The 23,332-nt window shown below is 40.3% G+C and overlaps 1 long non-coding RNA gene across 1 annotated transcript in view; it reads left to right on the plus strand.

Annotated features, from left to right (window-relative positions):
- Window positions 1–10,826: 10,826 nt before the first annotated feature.
- LOC126646952 (uncharacterized) overlaps window positions 10,827–23,332 on the plus strand; it is a 257,574-nt gene continuing 245,068 nt past the window's right edge. Inside the window, exon 1 of the long non-coding RNA XR_007630478.1 lies at window positions 10,827–11,131. This is a non-coding gene — a long non-coding RNA (uncharacterized LOC126646952). The remainder of the gene's footprint in view (window positions 11,132–23,332) is intronic.

Here is a 23,332-nt window from a genome sequence, read left to right on the forward strand (position 1 = left end):
TGGCATTTTTTTCAGTCATTTCACCAACAACTGGATTGAATCTCTGCTTATTAATCCTGGGTTTAAGGAAAACAATCTACTGTTTTACCAGTACTGACAAATATACACCCCAGCTTTGTTGAGTGAGCACAAGCAATATCCCACTGAGACTCTGTATATATTTTATCTTTTTACTTATGAAATACAGAAATAAATTCAACTTTTATCAGACTGCCTTTGTAACTACATGTATTTCATTCATACCAAATAACCTTATTCAAGACTGGGACTACCCAAGATGCTGGTTTTCAGTGTACAGTTTGTATTTTAATAAGTCCTTATTAAAACAAAGAAATGCTTTGAAAAATGTTGGCAATTAGATAAATTATGTTTTGTAAACAGCGACAAAAGAGAAATAAATTGATAAGACTGAGTAGCTGCTTTTTGATGAATATGGATCTATTAATAAAAGTATTCCGTATTAGTCAAAGGCACAAATTTTTGAATAAGTCACAAACAGAATAAGGTGGTAACTTTCCACATGAAGCTTCATTTGAAAAATTTGAGAGCAGTGGCAGTGTTCAGACTGATAATCATATTGACCTAAAGCACCAAAAAGGCAATTATAGAGGTTATAGGCAAAGGAACAAAGAACAGTAGTAGAGGTCACAGGCAAATGGAAAACCAGTTAGTTTATCTCATGTCTGTATTTACTATGCTGGTTTTACCAGAGCTGGTATAGTATTTCTGTGCTTAGGGTGACCTTGATATTTCTTGCAAAAACAAATGATATTCCATCATCCTTTACAATGGCAGGTCTATGTCTGCATTTTTGCCATACCTATTTCTGTGTGGAAAGGGTCAAACCCATAAGACCTAAAGAAACAGTAGGTCAATACTTACACAAGCCAAAATCAAACAGGGAGGCTGGGCTAGCTTGCTGTATCTGTGGGCAGAAGAACGTGGTATTATGCAGGGTAAAAAAAACTCTGTTGTGCTGGTGTGGGTGGAATTGCAGTGAAGTCTCGTGGTGGCCCTGGGCAGCCTTGTGCTCAGAGGAGGTTTTGCCTGCTTGCATGGCCTCTGAGAGGATGGTGGAGTAAAATCTGTCCTTCATCATCTTCTCTTTCCTCAGCTGTTCACTCACTCCCTCCTTCATCTGGTGCTTTCCAGTTGTCCCAGAAGAAGCAGACCCCTCTGGGTGCACAAGCTTCCTGTGCCCTGGTCCTTGCTGGCACCTGGGTATGCCTAGAGCCAGGAGAAGAGGAGCAGCTTTGCACTCTCTGGGTTAGTTCTTTCTCCTGTCCATTTGTGCATGCAGGGGAAGTGTGTGTGCTGTCTGGTAGAGTGATTTTTTTTTTTTTTTTGAGGGCTGCAAGCGGTGTAACCGCACCCACATGAAGCAGAAGTGCATTTTTTTGGAGGGCAGCCTACGGTTGTGGAGATGGGGAAGTCCTAAATTAGATTTTGTGCTGGCCGCAAAAACCTCTGTCTGTGTCTCTATCTGGTCATGCTATGGAGGCACAAAGATATATTATTAAGCTACAAACAGGTGTTTCATATGATAACAAAGTGCACAAAGCCCTGTTAAACAAGGCCAACATCGTAAATAGGATTCCAATCTTTTTTGTGGCATTGTCCTGTATATTGTCTATATGAGGGAATTCAAGACAAGGATTTTTCAGTCTCGCTGCTTAACAAATACTCAGAGGACTTCTCAAAAAGTTTTATGAACCAAAGAGTTCAGATTGATAATGATTCCAGCACCTTTGTCAACACCGTGGGGTGATTTCTTAAATGAAGTGATGAGCTAGAAAAGCTGACGTTTTCCATACAAACCAGTGAGAAAGATAATTAATTAAATCAGCTGAAAAGCAACTAGAAGTGACTTGAACATTGTCTGGGATTGAGAAGAATGGATATTATCAAACAATATATTCAGAATGTTAGTCTCAAACATATAAAGTACATTGCCATATTTTTCTTACAATTTTGAAGGTGAAGGTATGTGTACATTACATAATGTTTATGCAATATCAAATTTTTGTAGCTATATTTAAACTTACTATGTCTCAAACAAAATTTTCAGGAAAGAATAAGTCCAAGTTAATGTTTTAAGTCTTTAAGGTTGAAGAAAGTAAGGCTGAAACAGAACTCCCCAAACTTAGTCCTATTTTGACAATAACAATCCGTTTAAGTAGTACTCATATATAGCATATATGGGAACAAGAATATGAAAAAGTAATTATTTTCCCTTATCTTTTAAGAATAGCATAAAATGGACCTGTTCATCTCTTGCAATGGAGATTTCATTCTTCATAATAAAAATTTTTATTTGTGAGCAATAGAAAATGCAGTAGCAACCATCATATACAAACATATTGCTGAACTAAACACTTCTTTGAATTTACTTGGGAATTATCTCTTTCTCTAGGGATTCTTGTACAAGATCTGTTTGAAGAACTATAGGCTCTGGAGGGAAAAGTGGCAGAAACAGTTAGAATGGAATCAGGTATATGTCAAATTATTGATTTGCCACATAAAAAGTTGGGTTAGGACAAAAAAAAAACCCAAACAAAGCCCCAACAAAACAACATATAAATGGAGGTGACAAAGAAGCTCTGGTGTGCATACCTTAAAAAAAAGTTGTGTTTATGGGGTCTATGAACTAAGACTTTCCTTGGCTTGATCAAAATGGAGACTTGGTGGAAAAGATCAGAGAGGATTTCACTACCTTTTTGCTGGTTTAGGAGAAAACATAAGGAAAATGCAGGTAGTTGCAAATCAATTGCAAATTATATTTTCTTTTTCTAGAGTGCAGATGTTATGAAAGACTTTTAGGTGATTTGAAAGAATGTAGTGCTGGAAAGCTCATTTTTTAATCATTTTGGAATAATATTTTTTGGGCAAGGTTTTGGTTTTTGGTTTGATTTGTTTTTTCCCCCAGAGAAAACATTCTATGAATTTGCTGAGTATGTGTCTACAGAGAAGAATATATTCATGCCAAAACAATTCTCTCATTTGCAGGTTTGTCTGTCTTGGTCTTTACATTTACAGGAGTGGATTAACCTATTGATTTGATTCACACTTCTTCAAGAGAGAGCAGTGGTGAAATATAAAATGAGAATAGCTAGTTCTAATTTGCTAGGACAGCAAACTCAGAAGGTCATCTGAATTATCGATTAAAAGACCACCTTTTACTGATCATCTGCTGTATTGCCCATGTTCCTGCACATGTCAACATTCAAAAGCTCATAAGCAAGTTAGAACTTTCAGATGCTCTTGGAAGATAAGTAGTAGTTCAGTTCTCAGGGAAGCAGGGTCAAACAACACTAAATAACTTTTTGTGCAGTCTTTTCTCACGGTAAAAACAAAGACAGTAGCTGTAGCTTATGTATGCTAACTTTTCTGAGTTCTGTGAGTTTGATTCTGATGTATTAAAATACAAAGGACTGATACCAACCCTCCTCTTCTGGAACGCTCTGTGATAGTGGTTCAGTGGATCTTGCATGGTCTGAATTTCTTCTATAAAGTCAGGAGCAAAGATCAAAAGACTCATGTGGGTTTTCAAATCTGACCTCTGGCAAACTCCAGGTAAATGGCTGGAGGGGTCACAGGTGACATGCTTTAGGACTCCCCCCCTTTTCAGCATAAAACTGAGGTAGGAAGTCAAAAAAGCCTGCTCTTCATTTTAATCTGCACTTAACAGCCTCCACATGAAAGGCAGGGGCTTGGAGGTGACAGTCTTTCCACTGACACACATTTCAAAATGGCCATTGCCATTAGTGTGGCAACCAAATGCTGAATGACTGTTACAGCCCCAAAAACCCACTCAGCTAGCAAGCTTCAAGCAAGTGTATGTTTTCTTGGTAAATGTAATGGAACCTAAACAAGTTAATGTAAGTAATCCCTCAAAGAGATTAAAACAATCCTGTAAGTACATTATCTCTGCAGGAAGGTTTCCTGTCCACTGCAGCCAGTCTTGCTTTCAGGCCGCCATTTATAAAATTAGCTTGTACACTAATTGAATGTGGTGGCGAGACATAAAGTTAATTAAAAAATGTAACTAGAAGCTAAAGCCAAACAAATTTTGATTTAAAGTGAAGTATAGTCCTTTTTTTGATCTTAAAAGTCCTCAATTTATGTCTAGAGTGAATTTTGATGAAGCCTTTCCTTGAGAACACTTGAGAAGCAAAATAAAAGTCATATGAAGTAAGAAAGAGATTCAGATATCTGAGACTGAAAGAATTAAGAAAAACGTGGTTGTGCAGTGGGGGAATCAAGGATTTAAAGCCTAAACATATGTAGTTTAGGCCACTTTTCCCCATTATTTGGGAGCCAGAAGAGACTAGGTCACTGCCATTTGTAAATGACATTTGTAAATATTGTCATTCTAGGGGAAATTTCTTCACTGTTATGGCTTTCTTCAAACCAGACCAGTCATGATCCATCCTATAGCCACAGTGAAATCTAAATACAATGGCAAAAAAGAAGAATTAAAGATGAAGGAATGCTGCTTTAGAATCATTATTCTTATCCTTGGTTCTCCTTGAGTTTAATCCCATGTCAGGCTTTCCACTATTTTTTCAGGGATGAATGTCAGGCAAAATGGAGTATTGTAATCTGGGTCATTCTGTTTGCCCTTTCTTCATACTGGCACAACGTTGGTGATAGATTCCCATAATTTCCATGACATTCCAGGATTTACTAAACAGATCATCACTGACATAAAGTACCAAGTATTTTCTGATGCTAGGGTGCAAGGCATCTGGAGCTAAGGATTAAATGTTTATTGGAGATAGGTGCTGCCCAAAGACCAAAGAGTAGGTAATTTTCTGTGTGCAGTATTTATCTTTCCACTTACAGAACACAGGTATTGTCATCAGTATGTTTTGTATCATAATTAAAAATGTTCCTATGTCTACCGACAGGTGTATGAACATTATTAGGAGATACTTAATCCCTCACTTACAGTAATATTATTTGAATTTCATCCGTTCCAGATTTGGATTTTTCAGTAATGTTTTTGACTTTTTCAAATAATGTAATACATTATATAATTTCTATTTATGTTAATTATCAACAACTTCTCCTTTTTTATTGCTTCCGATGTATTCCTTTTTACTGCTTGATGTTTCTCTTTACCTGGCCAATGAACCACAGAACAATTTCAACCAAATTTTATTGTCTCGATGTCAGATGGCCATTTATTCATCAAATAAACTCTTCTATAAGACAGAGTAACTTTTGTTGAAATGTTTCTGACATTTCTGTCCTTCCAAACAATTTTTCTATTTTCCTCATCCTCGGTCATTTAGCTCTTTGTTAGACATTATCAGCTGTGACTCTCTATACGTGTATTGAATGTGATCAGGTCATGATTATGGGACTCTAGACAACTGGTGACCCCTGGTCCAATGATTAGTTAATCTTTATCACTCATGATGAAGTAATAAGGTAGACACATACCTTGTTTAAATACAGATAGTATTAGAGAATTACAATATATATGATCATATCTTTTTAAACATGTTTTGCCTCAAACTTCCAAGGGCAGGTGGAGAAGTAGACATGGGTAGTCCTATTTGCCTACCCCACAAACTCCAACCCAGCTGGTAGACCATGAGGCAAGTCAATATCCTCACAAATCATCAGCAAGTCATACCTTTATGAAACGTGCCTTTGAAGTCTGCCAAAGCCAAAATCCCATGAAACCAGGAGCTACTTGTATGATTTGTGCTTTCCAGAGAAAGCCACTGAGAGTAGCCCTTGGTAAGATGTTTTTTGGTTGTGCCACAATGCACAGCCTTCCACCAGATTTGGGGGTCATCTGGGAAAGAGAGCCAGCAAAAAGCTATATATGTGTTAGCAGCCAGAGTACGTGTTGGTTGGACTTTAGTGTGCATTTCTAAGAGAGTGCATGTGAAAATAAGGATGGAAGTAATTAAAGGGCTATGGAACAGTTGTTGTTCCTCTTACACCATGAAACCAAAGGATTAAGGAAACAAAAGTGTGGAGATGGAAAGAGAAACATCGACAAAACAATCATGGGAATAGTGTAGATGAAGAGAATAAAAATCTAGGATCAGTGAAAAGTCAGAAATGGAGGGAAAGGAGAAACAGTGTGTAGTAAATAATTTAGGAGGAAATTGTAAAGGTGTTATGATAATTGTTCCAGAGCACTCAGTGCAGAAGGGCAGAAGAAGGTGAAAGGAATGGTAAAGAATGACTACAAGGATGCACTTCTTGATCCTGGCATCACATTATGTTATGTATTATCATTTCACCTCAGAAAACTATAACAAAAACCAACAGCCACCTACATTGCCACAGAACGTAGGAAGATGATGCTTGAGAGCAACATAAGTCACAGGCAGCAATGGAAGAGCTGCAGGTAGTTTCTCTGGAGCAAGAGGATGAAACGGTTGATCCTGGGTGGAGAGTTGCAAGATGTTTTGAAGAACAAAATTTTGAGGCTCACAGCATTAGGTAGGAGGGAATGGTTTGAATGAGCCTCAGATCTAGGGAAGATGAGCAGAAGGAAAGGAGCTGAATGAAGGATAAGCTGGGTTTGCTAGCATGAAATGAAGGGAAATAGGAAGGGACATAGGTGAGCAGGGATTGTAGAAGGTGTCAACAGGACACCAAAGGCTGAAGAGTGTGCCCTTCCCATCCTGTTTTTCATTCTTCTAAAAAACACCCCACACATCTCAGGATCATCCTCTGTTTTCTGACCTTCAAAAACTAGCCCTCCCATATCAGGTGTGGGCTGTTATTGACTACCAATTCCTAGTAACTTTTTCAAGGTTTCTTTTGCTTGTGAGGCAAAACAAACAAACAAACAAACAAACAAACAGAAAGTAAACAGCAACTAGGACATCTTTCAGGCCTGATGGGACAGCTCCCGATGGCTGGGGACTGCCCACCGTGCACGCTCGGGGTATGCACACCATGCTCACGCTCACAGTGCACAGACCCACAAGATACCCGCTCGTGGGGCGGCCGCCCACGCAGTGCACACACGCACAAGCACCGTCCATACCCCCCTTCCACGTGCACACGGACACCCTGGAAAAGACAAAGAGAGGCGCATCCGTGTCGTGGCCCCTTCACCCGGCGGCACCTCCTGGCAGAGCTCCCGCCCTGCTGGCGGCCCCAGGCCCGCCGCCACGACGTGGGGGTCCCGCTCCGGGCGGGCCGCCCCGCTTCCCCCTGCCCTTCCCGAGCGCGGAACCGGAACGCTGGGATTTTAGGTGGGCACCAAAAAGTTAGGTATTAGTTAGGGACCGGGGTGGGGAGGGCGGGTTCAGGCGGCAAGGCTGCTCCCCCGCGCTTTTGTTTAGCACGGGGGAGCGGACCCTTGGTGGGGCTGAGCAGGGCGCTCGCACCCCAGCCCGCAGCATGAGCCTGTCCCATGGCCCCGCCGTCGCCACAGGGCCGCGGGGTTGGGAAGGAGGAGGAGGACTGAGGCGGAAGGTGTCTCTTCAGCCTCCCTCTCCCCCTCCAAGGTGAGTTTCAGCACTGCTCCGCGCTTCTTTTGTCTCCGTGCGAGGCCGCAGCGCACCCCGGCCCCGCCCCGCCCCGCCAAACTTTCGTCGGGGACATCGGAGCCCCGACGGCCGCCCCGGACCCGGGGCCGGGCAGGGTGCGGGGGCAGCCGCGCTTTCCGCCAGGGACGCGCCGGGGATGCCGGCGACACCCATGTCGGGGATCCCCGTGGGAGGCGGCCGAAGGGGCAGGTGAAGGGGCCGTGGGGCTGAGGGCGGTCCCCTCCTTCTCTTTTGGTTTCTTTGGGACGGATGCGGTCGGGCCCATCTTTGCACTTTACGCAACAGGTAGGGATGCCAGGAGCTGGCGGCGGTGGCACGGAGCCACGGCTAAGAGCTTTCGGGGGGCTCTTTTTTGTTACGGTCTCTGGAAAAGGGCGAAGGGGAGGGGGAGGAGAGGCAACAGTCTTCCGAAATTCCCCTTCAGTTGTTTATTTATGTACTTCCCGTATCCATGAAAAAAGAGTTCGTTTCGCAACTCCGGAGTTTTAAATTGTTTTGTATTTACTTTCGCCCCCTTTTCTCTTTCTTTTAAAGTTATTTTTCTTTATGTCCTGCGTTTGCCCATCTCATTCCGGGAGATCAAACTGTCCGAAAGCAGATCCCCAGAGGCTTGTCCTCACTGACAGTCGGGGGAATCCAAACAAAGAGGTGCATCTACCGGAAATAATGATTTGAGAGATGGTTCTCTCCCTTTCCAACCCCCACTCCCCCGCCTTGAATTAAATTGTTTTCTTTTTCTGGGAGGTTCAGTTCGAGGGAAGTTTTGCGCCGGAGCCGGGGTCGCGGCTGAGGAGGGATGGAACAGACGGAAAGTTGCGGTGGTGGGAGGAGGCGGGGGGGCGAGGGCAGTACGGGACCCCGGCGGCGCCCGGGCCGCGGGGGGAGCAGGGGCGCGGGGGACCTGCCGCCGCTGCCGGCTCTTTGTCTGCTCGGGCAACTTGAACAAAAGGAGAAACTCGGATTAACTCTCCATCTCTCCCTCGCCTCTCCCGGGTTATCTCATCTTCGGCAACTTTATCCGGAGAGATTTACTCAACTTTCTCCGAGCTCTCCCGCCGCTTAAAAGCAAAGAGCTCCGCCGTAGGCTTCTAAGGAAATCTGGTTTCACAGTTTAGAGAAAGGAGAAGGTACGTTTGGACTTGGGGTTTATTGTTCTTTCCCGGCTCCCTCGTCGCTCCCCCCTCCGCCCTGCCATCCGCGCCTGGGGCTTGGAGCGCAGCGGAGGCGGCTGCGGGCCAGCCCAGCCTTTCCTTTGTACTTTTGGGAGCACATGCAGGTATTTTTGGGGAGCGTAACGCAGTCACTCTGCCTGAGCTCCGGTAATGAGGGCTGGAGGGCACTACTCGGGGGGGGTCTTGTCTCCTTCTTGTGCCTGCTTTGTGTTTTATTTTAGGGGTTTAACTTTTTTTGTGCGGAGGGAAGTGGACTCGGAGGGCTTTCTGGGTCGGGCTGTGTTTTCAAGAGTTGGGACAGAGGAAAGCTGAAGACAGAGAAAACTTTTTGGGATTGTAGGAGTCCTGGCAGCCCTGGCCAGGGAGTGGGGGGCCAGTGGTGGCCATGGGGCTGGGCAGGGCAGCACTCAGCAGGGGCAAGGTGGGGGCTCTGCCGTGTGCCAGCTTGGGCCGGGACACACAGAGGGTCTCACATTTGCTGCTGTGGAACCCTTCTAGGGGAACAAGGTGTGCAGAAGTGCCGAGGGATAATTTTAGGAGGAGAGGGACCGGAGGGAGGACTTTGTTCTTCCGAATGTATCGATCATAGAGAAAGGATAGAGTAGGAAGGGTCAGTCCAGGCTGGTCCTTCGTCGGCTGGGCTCCCCTGCACTGTACAGTTTGCTTCATCCCTTTGTAAACGCAAGAGTTGCCTTGGGTTTTGTTCCATTCCTTTTCGTATTCGCACTTTCTAGAGTGAGCAGCAAAACTTCAGAAAACTTACTCATGCGCTCTTTGTACTTTTCTTAATTATCTCGATTAATGTAGTGTGTTATTATTTACCCATACTTTTTCTATGCTGTGTAAGTACCATCGCTTTTTCTCAGTTTTTTTCATCCCTATCCACTATTTTCCCTTTCCCTTGCAATTTTCTTGTCCCCATTTCTTAGTTTTCACTCTCTCTCCTTAGATCTATCCATGTCACAATTTGTGAAGCCTCTGCTTTTTGTATTGTCACTCCTTCTCCTCCTTCCTGATCCCTTACCACCTACTCTTCTACCTTTATGCTTGCTTGAATTTCTCATGAAAAACTCCTTTTGCCAGGGTCTTTCCTTTCATGATGCATAGATATGCTGAAGTTTCTCCTGATGTGAAGCAAACATAAAGCTGCTTCTTGTTCTCTCTTCTAAACTTATTCTTCTGTGGTCGACCCTACCTACATGTTACTCAGTTGCACAGACAGAGCTTCTAACAATAGTTCTTCACCAATATTCACCTTCTCCTTTCTTCTTGTCTTTGTCTCTGTGTACCAACATCTTCCAGTCCCTAAAAGCTTCTTCTAGTTCCTCTCCCTTGTCTTTGGTGTGGAAATGTGTTCTTTTTACTTTTCCGCACTCCAGCTTGGCAGGCCCGATGACGTTCTTCATGTCATTGTTTCCTCCTGTGCAGAGTGCTAAGGTTTTTCTCTCCATTCCTCACAGTCCGCTTCCCAACCTAAGCAAAATTTTCTGTTCGTAGTTCTGAAGGAATTGCCCAGAGGGAGTACCAGAGTAGACAGATGCAGGTTTGGACTCTTTGGCTTGCTCCCTGCTGGGCCAAGCATCAACAGTGGTTCTCATAGTCCAGGTCTCAACTGAAGTAGCACATCTACTGGTGGAGGTGCTGTGGGGACACTGAGATAGGGCTAGGAAGGGAAAAAAGGTCACCATTAAGTTCTCTCATCCATCAGGACCAATATGTTTCCTTCAAAAGGGTTGAGGAGATTTATTTTTGCTACATGGGGGTTTTTTATTGACTTACTGTTTTCATTAGTTTTGAAACACCTGCTAGGGCAGTTGAAATGCCTTTATATTACCTGTCTTTCCTGACACTTCAGTGCTCTCTGGAATATAATACTGTGCAATCTGTAGAGATATATGCAAAACATTTTCTTAAAACTTCTTCTATTATGCTCTATCCTGGTGATGTTTTTAAAGCAAAATGTCATCTTCAGGCTTTGAGCTTAGGAGATGTCTAAATCTGTGAAGAAATATGTATTTGAAATTATTCAGAAGAATGTAACTTTATATTTGTATGTTAGCCCCCAAGCAGTGCGTCAGTTACTGTGCTGAACTAACACTTCTTCCTCTTATTTGAACAGGTCAAAACATGGTTGTCAGGAAAGTGGGATGGTTGCCAGAACATCAGTCTGTGATGGGTGCCATATTGCATTGCTCTTTGAACGGTGGAATACAGCTTGGGATTCTTCAGGGGTGCTTAACGTGGTACAAACTTCACCGTACAGCTGCTTAGCATCTTAACTGTTTGGATTCATAAGTAATTGTTAATGCTCTCCTGGGGGAAGTGGAAGAGTCTCTTGAAGCTGAAATTTGTGGATATTTGTGGAAAATGCTGCTGAGACCAGTTGGATTATATCAGAACCTGACATCAGGGTTCTGCAGCTGATGAAAGGTATGCTTCTCCCCTGTTGCAAAAGTACTGTATCTCATACATCACGATACTAAGCGCATTGTCTTTGTTTTACACAAACTTGCTTTGTAAACTTTGGGTTATTTGTTGTCTTTGCCTTGCTATTGATACCTACCGATAGTTTGGAGAGGTGTAATCTGACAGAAATGTCTTACTAGTAGTTTGACAATGCTTATATCTTAAATGTAAAAGGAAAAACCAAACGTGAAAGTTTTTTTGTTTTCATAGTTAACTTATATTTTCAAGGTAATGACTTCACTGGGTATATGAGTGCTTAACAGCTCTGGAAAATGAGACTAGTCAACTTTTAAGAAAAACAAGTTAAAGGCAATTTAAACAAAGCTTTTTCTGCACTCCCAATCTTATAAATAGCCAATTTTGTTTGAAGACATTACTATTTTGAACTCAAGAAAGCAATCTTCTATTATTTAACCCCTCCTCATTCAAACAGCAACAAAAATCTTATGGATGGCTTGTGCTGGGGGGAGAGAGAGCAAATAAAATTATTTCAGTTAAAAATTCAAGGAATTATTTTGTTTCATATGTTTTTAAAGTTTTGATTTAAGGCTTCTTGCTGAGCCTGTTTGCATCCTGCATATCCTAGTACTGAGAAAGTCTATGGGATGAAGTTCAGTGCTCAGTTTTCTTATTGTATGAAATAATCAATGCACAAAGGTGAAATGGAAACTAGTGGAGAAAACAAGTGGTTAAAGAGTTATTAATGAATAGCAACTTATTTTTGAATCTAGATGAAGTGTTAATCCAATAGTGAGGAAATCATTGAGCTCCTTAGTGAATGGCAAAGAAAATTTTAAAAATATTTTAAGTCTGATCACTTTATACCAGTTTTGTGTACTTCTTCATTATAGCTGAAAATGAATGACATGAAAATAGTCGGGTTTACTGCATGTTTCAGCTCAACTGATTGGTTTCAGCCTAAACCGTATGTAGGGCAGACAAGTATTCATAATCTTAAGAAAAGTGCTGAGCTGGCTGGCCTACTTTAGAGCAAAACAGAAATCTGAACTAATAATCACTTGTGATCCTTTCCAATTGTAAACAGATATACAAGAAGCAATGCAGTTCTAATTTCCTGGTTCTGATTGAGTTTTAATAAAGACCTACTCTTAATTTTCTCGATTATTGAGGATAAGCTTTTTGTTGCATACTGAATGCAATTAGTGTACATTTAGATTTACATTCGTAATATTGTTCTGCATTTATACTATTTTTGAACTTTGCATGACTTAAGTTAGCCATATGAAAGTCTTCAGTTTGAAGTCTCGGACATGGAAAGTCTTAGGCTGTTTGTGGAAAGAGAAAACAAAGAATAATAAATGGATTGCGCTGGATAAAAATAATTAGAGCTGCTTCTAGTGTCATCTTGGAAAAGAAGCCCAGTTATTATGTGTCTGTATTTAAAGGAAATCAAAACTGCAATCTTTTTTTCTTTCTGTGAAGATTTTCTTCTAGTTCGGTTTCTTTTCAGGCACTTACCACTCTTTAGGAAAAGCAAACCAGGCAGCGAGTCATTTATCTGTATGGAAGCTATTAATTTTCATCAATACTGAAAACTGAGGGGAATTTTTACTTATTGTTAATATAAATAGAGATTACTCCTTATCTTAGCTTCATCTGAAAGTTTGTGCAATTGAATATCATAATTGCCCTAGAATTCTGGATATATTATGCAAATTATTAGATATATTTGTGTTTGTTTATATCTGGAATATTTCAACCTTTAATAACTTTATGACAAACTGTTGAGATTTACCGCTTATTGGTCTTCAAATTTCTTTGGACTCTTTCCAACAAAATAATCATTCTCCTATTTGGAAGTGAGATCTACAGAGAGAGAAAAGCCGGGCCAGCTAGGAAATACTGAGTGCAGTAGGTCCCAGCTGGTAGGAATGTTGCATTGGTAGGAGATGATAACCTTGTGGGGCTTGCACAGAGATGGGGAATATGCTTTCTGTGGGACCCTGGCCAAAGTGTGCCTTGGGAGCAGACCTAGCAGAACAGTCAGATGAGGCAGGGATTGGATGGAGGCTGAGCACTTTGGCAAAGGAGCAGCACCTGGACCCTGGAAGGGGTGATGGGGAGCACCTGCCTTACCTGCGGTGGGAAGGAGTCTTGCTGTCCTCAGAGGGGGCTAGTTGCAATGGGTTGGGGAGCTGCTCTTGAGAGGAGGGCTTCAGGTATATGAGCCTGAAGTGTATGAAAGGGATTGTTTCTGTGGTTTGTCTTTGTTTCAATTGGGCAACTGCTTGCTTTGCTTGTGATGGTCCTGGATGGTGATGGAAACCCTTGCAGATGTCCAAGGCAGTGTGGACTTGGGGGTGAGCTCTGAACTCCCCCTCATAAGCTTACCCTGGAATGTGTAATCTGGTAACAGAATTTACAGCTGAACATAATTAAACCAAATCCAGAGAGTCAGAACAGTGATTCCTCCTAAGAAAATCTTCTAGCCAATGTACTTGGTTGTTTCAGAAAGTGTTATGCTTTATGTAACTGAGGTGACAGTAAACATGGGGGTGTCTCAGCCCAGCTGAGCCCAAGTGTGGAAGGGATTTAACAGGCTGCAAGGGGGGTTTTGTGGTGCAGTACGTGTGTGCAGGTGAATTGCAGTGTTGGAGCTGTGTGTTGTGAAGAATGGGCAGAGGAGAATAGGGCAAGTTTTGTAGCTGTCAGATTTTTAGGTGGATGAGGAGGTGATATATGGAGTAACTTCCTATCAGTTAACGTCTAGGGGGTATAAAGAAAAATGTGTTAAGGACTTCATTTCTTTAATTGTTCCTTCCCTTTAGTTGAAGTGTTTTTCTGGGTCCATGAACTCCAGAATTCCCAAGTGAGGTAGAAATACCTGTAGACCTGCGTTGCCCCACTGGTTCATGACACAAAATGGAAATGGGGACGATTTCCTGAGGGCCTGCTGCCTTTCATCCATCCTGTGGGAGGCCCCACTCCTGGCAGTGAAGGACAAAGGAGCCTTGTTCTCTGGAGGCTCTATCAGAGTGTCCTCTTCACGATGCAGAAGCACAATTTGATTCTTGAGTAAAATTCTGTAAGAAAGTTCTAGAAATACAATTGTTAGTCCTTGAAAGTACTCCCAAACAGCCCAAATAGTATTGTGCAATTATGAGGAGGCTGGTGTGGTATATAGTGACTTCATTGATCTTCACTGAGAAAGTGAGGTAGAAGCTCAGGACAGGGCATGTTACTAGAATGGTTGCATAGAAAATGGTATTGATAATAGTGTCTGGGTGTTTTTCCTCCTTATTTTGCTGAAGGCTGGTTGAATCTCATGTGCTGAATCATATAGCTTAGTATAGTAGAAATCACAATTACAAATACGATGTTTTCATTCTTTCTTTTTTTTTTTTTAATTTTTTTTGCTTTCTCTTGTTTGTCACTTTATGATGCAACCTGAGGTACAGTACTCTTACAGAAGCAATATAACTATTGGAGTAAAGTTTGTTTCTATTTAGTTTGTATGAGCAAATTTTTATGAGAGGTATAAGAAAGTCAACCAAGACTGGGAAGGAGAGAGTTTCCACTTGAAATTTGGGAGTGGGTTTACACAAACCCCAAATTCCCACACCTTCTATTACAGTTATGCTTGAGAAATAATTGCATGAAAACTTCTAATGAAAATGAAGCTTCCAACATGTGACCTGCTTTCTGTAAAACGGTCTCAGTTATGTCAGGACAGAAGCATATGGTGTCTGGCATAGTTTTCTGTTTCTTGATTGGATTTTTTTTACGTAGCAAGAAGCTTTCCAGCTCACTAATGGATTCTATTTTGATTCTTTTTTTCTACTTGCATTGTCATAACATGAAATTTATCAAAAACTATTTGTGAAGCCTGTGCTATTGTGTTTGAGACCTTGACCTTTCCTTGATTGAAAGGCATAGATGTGTTTGGGTTTGGTAGGGAGAATGGATAAGCTAGGGGGATTTGGAATATTTTAACACAAAATTAGATGTGGTCTTTGAGGACAGGGACAGTACTTTCTCTGAAATGTTATGACTGCTACAAGTGTGTATTCTCTATTTATATCCATGAATATTGCATATTAGTGAGAACAAGTTACGTTTAATTCTGCACAAAGAGGAAAGAAGAGAAAAAGCTGGTACCTAGTCCAGAAATGCCTGCTCCTGGTAAAAATAGCAAAATAGTTACGTTTTTAATACTTAGAAACTGAAACTAAGCTACTTTCTTTCTATTTAAGAACAGTTGCCACTTATGCAATAAACCGCATTTTTATACAACTTAAATGTTCCAGTATAAATGTTTCTGTCACTTTTCTGTGTTTGTTTGTTTGTTTGTGTTTTTATTATTATTTTTAAAAATTTTTATTTTTATTTTTTTTGTGTGTGATTTTGGAAGTTTGTTTGTTTGGTTTTTTGTTTTGGCTTGTTTTTTTTTTTTTTAATTTTTTTCTGAAGCCTTAAGTCCTGTATGAGGCGATGAGTGTGGATGTCAGCATTACTTCTCCTGCAAGGATAAGAGAGAGCAGTGAAGCAGAACCACAAATGTTTTCATAGAATTCCTCAAAGGCACGGGAGGTGGGTGGGCGTGGAGGGAGGAGGCATGTGATTGCCATAAAATGTGTAGTAAGTGGGCAATGGGAGTGGGTATTCTGGGTTAGGATAAAGATGGAGTCTGACTTGGTTGTGAGCCAGTGATGATTGGTGAGGAGAGGAAGCAGTGATGCATTTTGAAGATGAGGGCTAGTTGCTAGTGATGGATGGAATAGAGAAAAGAGAGGTGGGTTTTGTGGGAATGGATGAGAAGCTGTCGTAATTTATGTGTCTGGAGGCCCCTGCCATCAGAGCATTTCTAATAGGAAAATGTAGTGAAATCTTTAAAGGGCTGTGGCATAGGTTATAAATATCTCAGGGATCAGTAGTATTGGCATCTTTTTGATGTGTGATAAAACTGTGCTCTTTAATACTGTAAAAGGAAACAAAAATAATTTTACCTTTGCACTTTTTAAATGAAATTACTCCCAAAATAAGTGCAGTCTTGAATTGAGGATACAAGTTAATGTCTTGTTTCGCTTTACAATGCTGTGCAAGGCAAGAATTCATTTAGGTAAGCAGTTCAGGAGTTGTATTTGTTATTTTCAGATTATCTCAAAGGGGAGACTTTGTGTGGCTGCTTGTTAGTTATCTTTCAGAATTTGAAAATGGGTCTTTAGTTGGTAGCAGTGTTGCTCTGTGCATATGCTCTGAAAATAACAGAAGTTGTGATGTCTCCAGAACACCTAAGAAGGTACCCTAGATTATGCAGCAAACACTGTGGTGTATCTAAGCAACTTGCCGCTTTTGTGCAGCAAGTGTGGTGTACTGCCATGTAGGGTGTTAATTTAGGCCTGTAAGCTACTTTGTGTAATTGTGCTATTGGACTTCATCTGTCAATTGTTGCTTCTCTGCTGAGCTTGTTATGATGTAGCTTCAGCTCTGCTGGTGCTGGAGCTGACCTGAGCTGGTGGTAGCTCAGGGGGCTTTTCCTTGGGCTCCCTTGTTGTGGGCTCAGCTGTGCTTTGTAGAGAGGCTGTTGTTTTAAGGTTTTGAGCTTCAAGCTTTGGAAGACACACTCTCTTGCCCTTACAAAAGATGCATTGATTTTTTGTTAAAAAAGACAGATAAGAAAGATGATGAAAGATGTATTATCTCTGAGGCTTAAGTTTGCCAAATTCAAAGTTTTATGATGCCATATAGCCAGTAGCTTTATTCATTTGAACTCCTCCACTGAACTACGTTTAGGTATGGATCCTTACCAAAAATCAGACATGGAAAGGAAAGGTGGTTCTGGTTCACAGGTGGTTTTTTTTTTTAATTTATTGAAATCCATTGCACTTGCAAAAGAAGGAATGAAAGAAATGTAATTCTAAACCCAAAAGCTTGCTCTTTATCATGTTACCTTTCAGCTTCAGGATTTTATACATTATTTTAATAGTTTAAAATCTATTCATTATGTGGCTTTATCATTTTATAGCTTTCCTTTTGCATACAGTTGTAACTGATGTCCTAGATCATGGCAGAGCTTGGTATGTATCTCCTGCAGGAATTCCAGTGCTTGGATAGTGCAGGAAGCAGTCTATAGCCTGGTATATGTTTCTGACAGCAGTTCACCTAGTAATAGGACTGAAAAGGAAGTTTTAAGTGCAACAATAAGAGAATGTTGCTTCCACTCCCCCAAGAAACAGATGAACAATTTGCCCACTCTCTGCTGAGACTGATTTTGGACCACACGATGCATCTAGATGCAAGAATAATTCGATACTTTACTATCTTTAAGATACCTTATTTATTCAAATTCATGATTAACACCTTCCTTGTATGCACTTTAGTGGGTAGAAGCTTAAAACTAATACCTGAAATACTTTCATCAGCCAGTATGGGTTGTTCAGTGCACTTTTTTTCCTGTTTAGCTACCAACATTTGAGCTGTTGTGTCTAAATCCTGTCATCTAGGTCAGTTATTCGTAGAGCCAAATAGTAGTTGCTGTTGACTTCAGCAATGATACTGATGACTGGTGTTTTTGGAAAAGCAAGTCAGACACCAGAGCATCTATGAGTGTATACACATATATTACATGTTTATATTTTAGATATAAAATGTCATATACATACACATGCATATCATACAATCCAAAAGTGAAGATGTAGTGCCTGTAGCAGCTTCATGACAGAGACAAGTGATTTTTCCCCTCTGTTTGAGCAAGTGCCTTGTTCATTCCCAAACCTTGCCTCTTGTTGTTTTTTTTTGTTGGTGGTCTTCAATGCTGTGTTCCCTCGTTTTATATTTTAAGTACTTCAAATGAAACACATACCCTGTTACAATTGAAGTTTGTTTCTTAAAATGCATTCATCCCATGTGTATCTTTCTAATGAGTTTAAAAACATATAATGGAAAAGCATCTATGGAATAAGTAGCAGTCAGGCATATACTGAAAGAATTCACTGTAATCAGTTGAAAACATTTTCAGTCTCAGGCATACTTCTCACTCCTCCTCCATGCCCCTCCAAAAGAGACCACTGAAAAGCAACTAGGCATAGCTGAGATGTACTTTTGACAAGCACTAAAAAAAATTAGTTTCTTCAACTGGTAATCAATATGGCTTAATTTTTGACGTGTTTATGTATAATGCATATATGTATGCACACTATATGTGTTGGTTTGATGGAATTCATTGCTTTAAAATATGCGCAGTATAATACTCGAAGTGACTAGAGGAGTTTATTTACTTATTTATTTATATTTCTTTTAACATCTTCTGAAGGAATTGTTGTGAGTGCTATCAAAATTATGTGTGGAATGTTACTTGCTGTGGACTTCATGCAGGGAAGGTGTATTAGAGGTTCTCTGCTTGAGACAAGTGAAAGGATGTTTGCAAAGGAAGACCAGAACCATTCCCAGATTGATTTCTGTGCATTTACAAATGCAAAGAAATCAATCTGCTGCCTTGACCCTGTATTGCGTGTTGCAGTTGAAACAGGTGTTTGTTTTTTTTTCCCCTTAGCGCTGTTGTAAAAGGCAGTATGGCAAGATATGACACATCAAAGAGAATAGGACAGAAAAGAGGCAGAATAAGAATTCATTATTTTTGTGGATTTGTGTGTTTGAGGTTGCTGCACAGGGTTATGCATCTTGAGCATTTTCTTAAGGTGGTGGTACAGTCCTGTGAAGCATAGTTGGGCTGTCTGATGACTCTGTAGGAGAGCATATTCTAGACATTGAAAAATGTCATTATTAAAAATAAGGACTGCACACACACTCTGGCCTGGTAGGTAGTTTCTGAAAAAGCAGGGTAGGGGAGCTCTCTGGTTTATTGCTCTGCTGTATCAGAAATGGTGTATTTGGGTAATAGTTGCTGGATTAAAGCAGTGTAAATTCTAGACTTCTGATTGTTTAGTGTGAGTAGTGCTGTGCAAACCCCCCAAGAATTGCCAGGAGCCATCTTGCATTTAACATTTTTGTTTGCTGTGGGCAGTGGAATGTCCATGATTTGTGCAAGAAGAGTAGGGTGTCTATATTTTTATTTTTTTATACTGAGCGCTTCCAGGCTGAAGAGAGCTATGAAAGAGACCCAGTTATTTCAGGTCAGTGCCTGGATTAACTCCTTGGCAAAAACTTGTTATGGATCATATTCTGCTATCACTGCAAAACACAGTAAGTCAAATAGTTCTGTTTCTTCTATGAAAACCAGAAAGAGAATACCTGTGATGAGGCTGGAGTTGAATGTAGTATAATAACCACGTGCCAGAGAGGTACTTGTTTGTAGTTAGCTTTTGAGGGAGTTACAGCCACTCAGTGTGTGTCTGTAAAGAGAACCAGGGTGCATTCATTGGAAGAATATTGGTATATCAGTTGGACAACAAATGCTGTCATATGTATTTTTAGTGACTTTTTACTTTATCTGCCTCTTGTCTCTGTGTTCAAATATGAGAAATAGAGGCTGAGGAATATTGCCATAAACAGTTGATGTCTGCTTCTGGATATAGTGACATACTTGTTGTATAGCAGAGCTGGCAAAATCTATAGGCTTTACTGGCTGACTTATTTTTTGTTTTCCCAAGAAGGAAGGGGAACAATCAATTAATTAAGTATAATAGAACATTTATTTCATCTCATAATTTTTATAAGGTTCTTGTTCTGTCTTGGCTCTTTAATTCTTGGAGTTAGAATTGTTATGCTAGCTGCACATGCCTTATTACATTATATTGAAATAAGTTGAAATTTTATTTAAATAAATTCAGCATAAGAATTCTAAACCAGTTAGTATTAATTTTAAAATGGAATCTCATATATCAAGGGTCAACATATTTTGTTTGTGGAAAATTATCAGTATAGAAGCTCTCTGTATCTTTAACTGAAATGGTTTCTAATTTATGCTTGATTCTTCTGCTAGGTTAATGTTAATTAGTTTAACATATCACTCATAAAAGATGTCATAGTTGAATCATTGTGTAGGTAACAAATCTTGCACTGGCTAGCAATGAAGAAATATTACCTCTATTAAAACCCACACTTAAACTGTGGAGTCGGTAAGGGCTTATGACATTTTGCAGTTATCCAGCTTAATGCATTTTAATGCCTTTGGTGGCGTGAGGTTTTTTTCTTGGGAGGCTCTGTGGGGGATAAGCAAGCGAGGCAGAGCTTTCAAATTATGCAATGCAATATATATATAGTGTAGCCTGTGCCAAGAGAGAAATCCAGTAGAAATGCTGGCTCAGGCTGGGGTTAGGACTGGATACTGTAACACCAATTCAACCTTTGAAAAAAAAAATAAAAATCTATCCACTGTTGGGTTATCCAAAGAAAGCATATGTAAACAGTGGTAAAAAAGCTCAAATCTGCTTATATTTAGAACCCAAGTAATTTGATATTAACAACACAGCTGAACATTTACAAGTATGGTTGCTTGTAATTAGCGAAATAGTTTCATACACCTCTGCCCTGAGAGAAGCATTAGAACTGGGCCTGTAGCAGAAGGCAAATTTCAGTCATAACTGTGGAGTGGTTAGTGTGACTCCATAATGCTTTTCTTCAAAATAATCCCCCAGCCTCCCGGAGGAGGTGATGGTGAGGTGCTGCCAGCTGTGAGCCTGCAGAGGCCTAGCATCCTACTTGGCTGCTGCAGGTATTCCAGGGTATGTGATGGGCAAGGCAAGTTAGTCTGATCAGACCTCTAGCCAAAAGATGCTGCTCACATTTATTTATTTATTCAAACCATTGGCATCTGAATGGCAATGAGCGAGTTGAAAAAATGTTTGAAAGTGCTATTGCTTCTTCTGCCCAAGGAAGGCAGGGTGAACAGAAGGTGTGAGATCTTGAATGCTGCTGGAGGTTTCACTTGAACAGCACAGGCAGGAATGGTCAAGAGCTTTGCATCCGAAATGTTAACGTGAAAATATTTAATAAACCTTCTCCATTGCTAAAGGCCATAAGCGCTTACGTGGCACAGGAGCAAGGCCAGTCACTCTAGTATGTGGCAGAGAATGTCTGAAACTTTGGAGAGCACCTACCAGTGCAACTCAGAATTCATAAAGCAGTGAATCAGATGTGTTTTCTTGCAAATTGTGTTTGTTTCCCTGTAAAGCAGATTACTGAAGCTTTGTGGCCAGATAAATATGGTGAGGTTGATCTTGTGAAGGAAAACAGCCAAGGTGTTCTAGCATCTCAGAGTCTGAACCATGGAAGAAACTAGGTAATTTAACTCAAATATTTTAAAGCATTCTGTGTTTCAGATCTGAGAAATGGCAGCTTTGCAGCAGGTTGAGCTGGCAGAAGGAGCATTCTTCTGCCTCCCTTCAAATTGTATGAACATTTGAGCTCTGTAGTGCAGTAGAAAGCAGAGCTGGTGATTATTTTGTAGTGTGAGGATTCAATTTTACTAATAAAAATATACTGTTCTTTGACGTCCTGCTTTACGGCTTATAATGTTGGTGTGTTTGTTGAGTGTCTCAGCATAGTTGGGTGAAGACATAAGACAACTTTGAAGTGACAACAATATTCAATGTGTCACTCTGACCTTTTAGTGAGATAATCACTGTTGTATATGTAACTATGAACATTAGGTTTTCTTTAGTTAAAGGAGACCTCTTTCAATGAACAGGTTGTTCTTAAGGTGATGTTTTCTGAAGTGGTTCTATTTTAGCTTCCTTAGCCATTTATTCATTTGTTTGCAATTATAAATTCTGGTTACCACAAGAGTTGAAAAATTGTAGCAAACAAGCGACTTCTTTCTGAATTCGCTTCTCACCTTGGATTTGCACTAAGCTTTCAGTCTTCCTTTAATTTTAACCATGAAAACTGAATATATTACAGTAATTTTATTAACATCAAAAGGCTTCAAATTGTTCACATGTAGCTCTTAAAATTTATAAAGCAGCAGTTTAAGACTTTGAAATTCTTAACAGATGCTCAGCTACGTTCTCAGTATTTGAGCTTAAAGCAGAAAGAATTTAACTCAATTATAATAATGTAAACCTTTCCACTTTGCTTTGCATAATTAAATATTTTCATTTACATAGCATAGAAGTTTAACATTCTAAACAGGGGAGATAAGCAGAAGAAAAAAGCAGACAAAGATGCATCTTTAATGCATGCAGAGTAGTAATGCACTTGCTGGTAATCTTACTGCACTTATTAATAATAACTTCAACTAGAAAGCCATATGCAAATTCCTGTGAATATAGATTGTATTTAATATGTGGGATTTTTTTTTTTTAAATTTGTGTGCATTTCCTGAAATATGCAGTAAAATACATTAAAACTGGAGCAGAAACACAGTAACCTTGATATCTTCTTCTACTTCTTGTTTTAAAATACTAATCAGTGAAATAAGTCTGAGGAAAATTAAGGCATCCTTTTATTTATTTGACCAACTTATGTGGACACATGAAATGGATGAAATGTGCCCGTGTAGAAGTCTGTGATCCTACTGGTGTAGGAAAAACTATGCTAGAGCTGTTTGTTACTATCACTTTGGGTAATGCTGTGTCTCAGATTCACCAACCTGCTGTCAGAGTAGCATCTCCATGGTATAAGATGAAGCATTGCGTATTTTGAGGACTATATAATACACCCAAGATCTGCAAATAAACAACTGCACTTTTCTAAGTTACTGCTGATTGTCAGGTCCAAGAATTTTATTGGTAGAAAGGCAACTGGAGGCTGAGTGTGGTGTTCTCTTAGTTTATCATTGTTGTTCATTTTGCTTTAGATGTTGAATATTTTGCTGGTTTTCTGTTCTATTCTGCTTCATTAGACTTGTGCTACATTTCTGAAGGGTTATGAGAAGTTTGCACAACTCTTATGCAAAGGTTTATGAAAAGTTATGAAGGAGCTGCGTAGCTCAGGAAATCATGGTATTCGCTAGGTTTTTTAGTTGTTTTGTTGCTTAGGAGAAAAATGGGTTTGGTTTATATTGAATTATATGTAATGAATGTACTGGAGAAGTGTCAGTGTTGTAGTCACCTAAGTTGTTTTTGTATACGAGGGGTGAATATGGTTCTGTTCTTGGTATATCAACTGTATATCTTGGATGTGTTGCCTTCCAGCTTGTTTTTTGTTATCTCTATCTGTGTTTGTGCTCATTTACAGCTATACTGAGGCATCTTGGGTCAGATAGGGAATTGTTTCAGTATATGAGGTTGGGCACTTATCTAA

Source organism: Myiozetetes cayanensis, unplaced genomic scaffold (genome assembly GCF_022539395.1).
Source record: "Myiozetetes cayanensis isolate MyiCay16 unplaced genomic scaffold, myiCay2020 scf1, whole genome shotgun sequence".
NCBI lineage: Eukaryota > Metazoa > Chordata > Aves > Passeriformes > Tyrannidae > Myiozetetes > Myiozetetes cayanensis.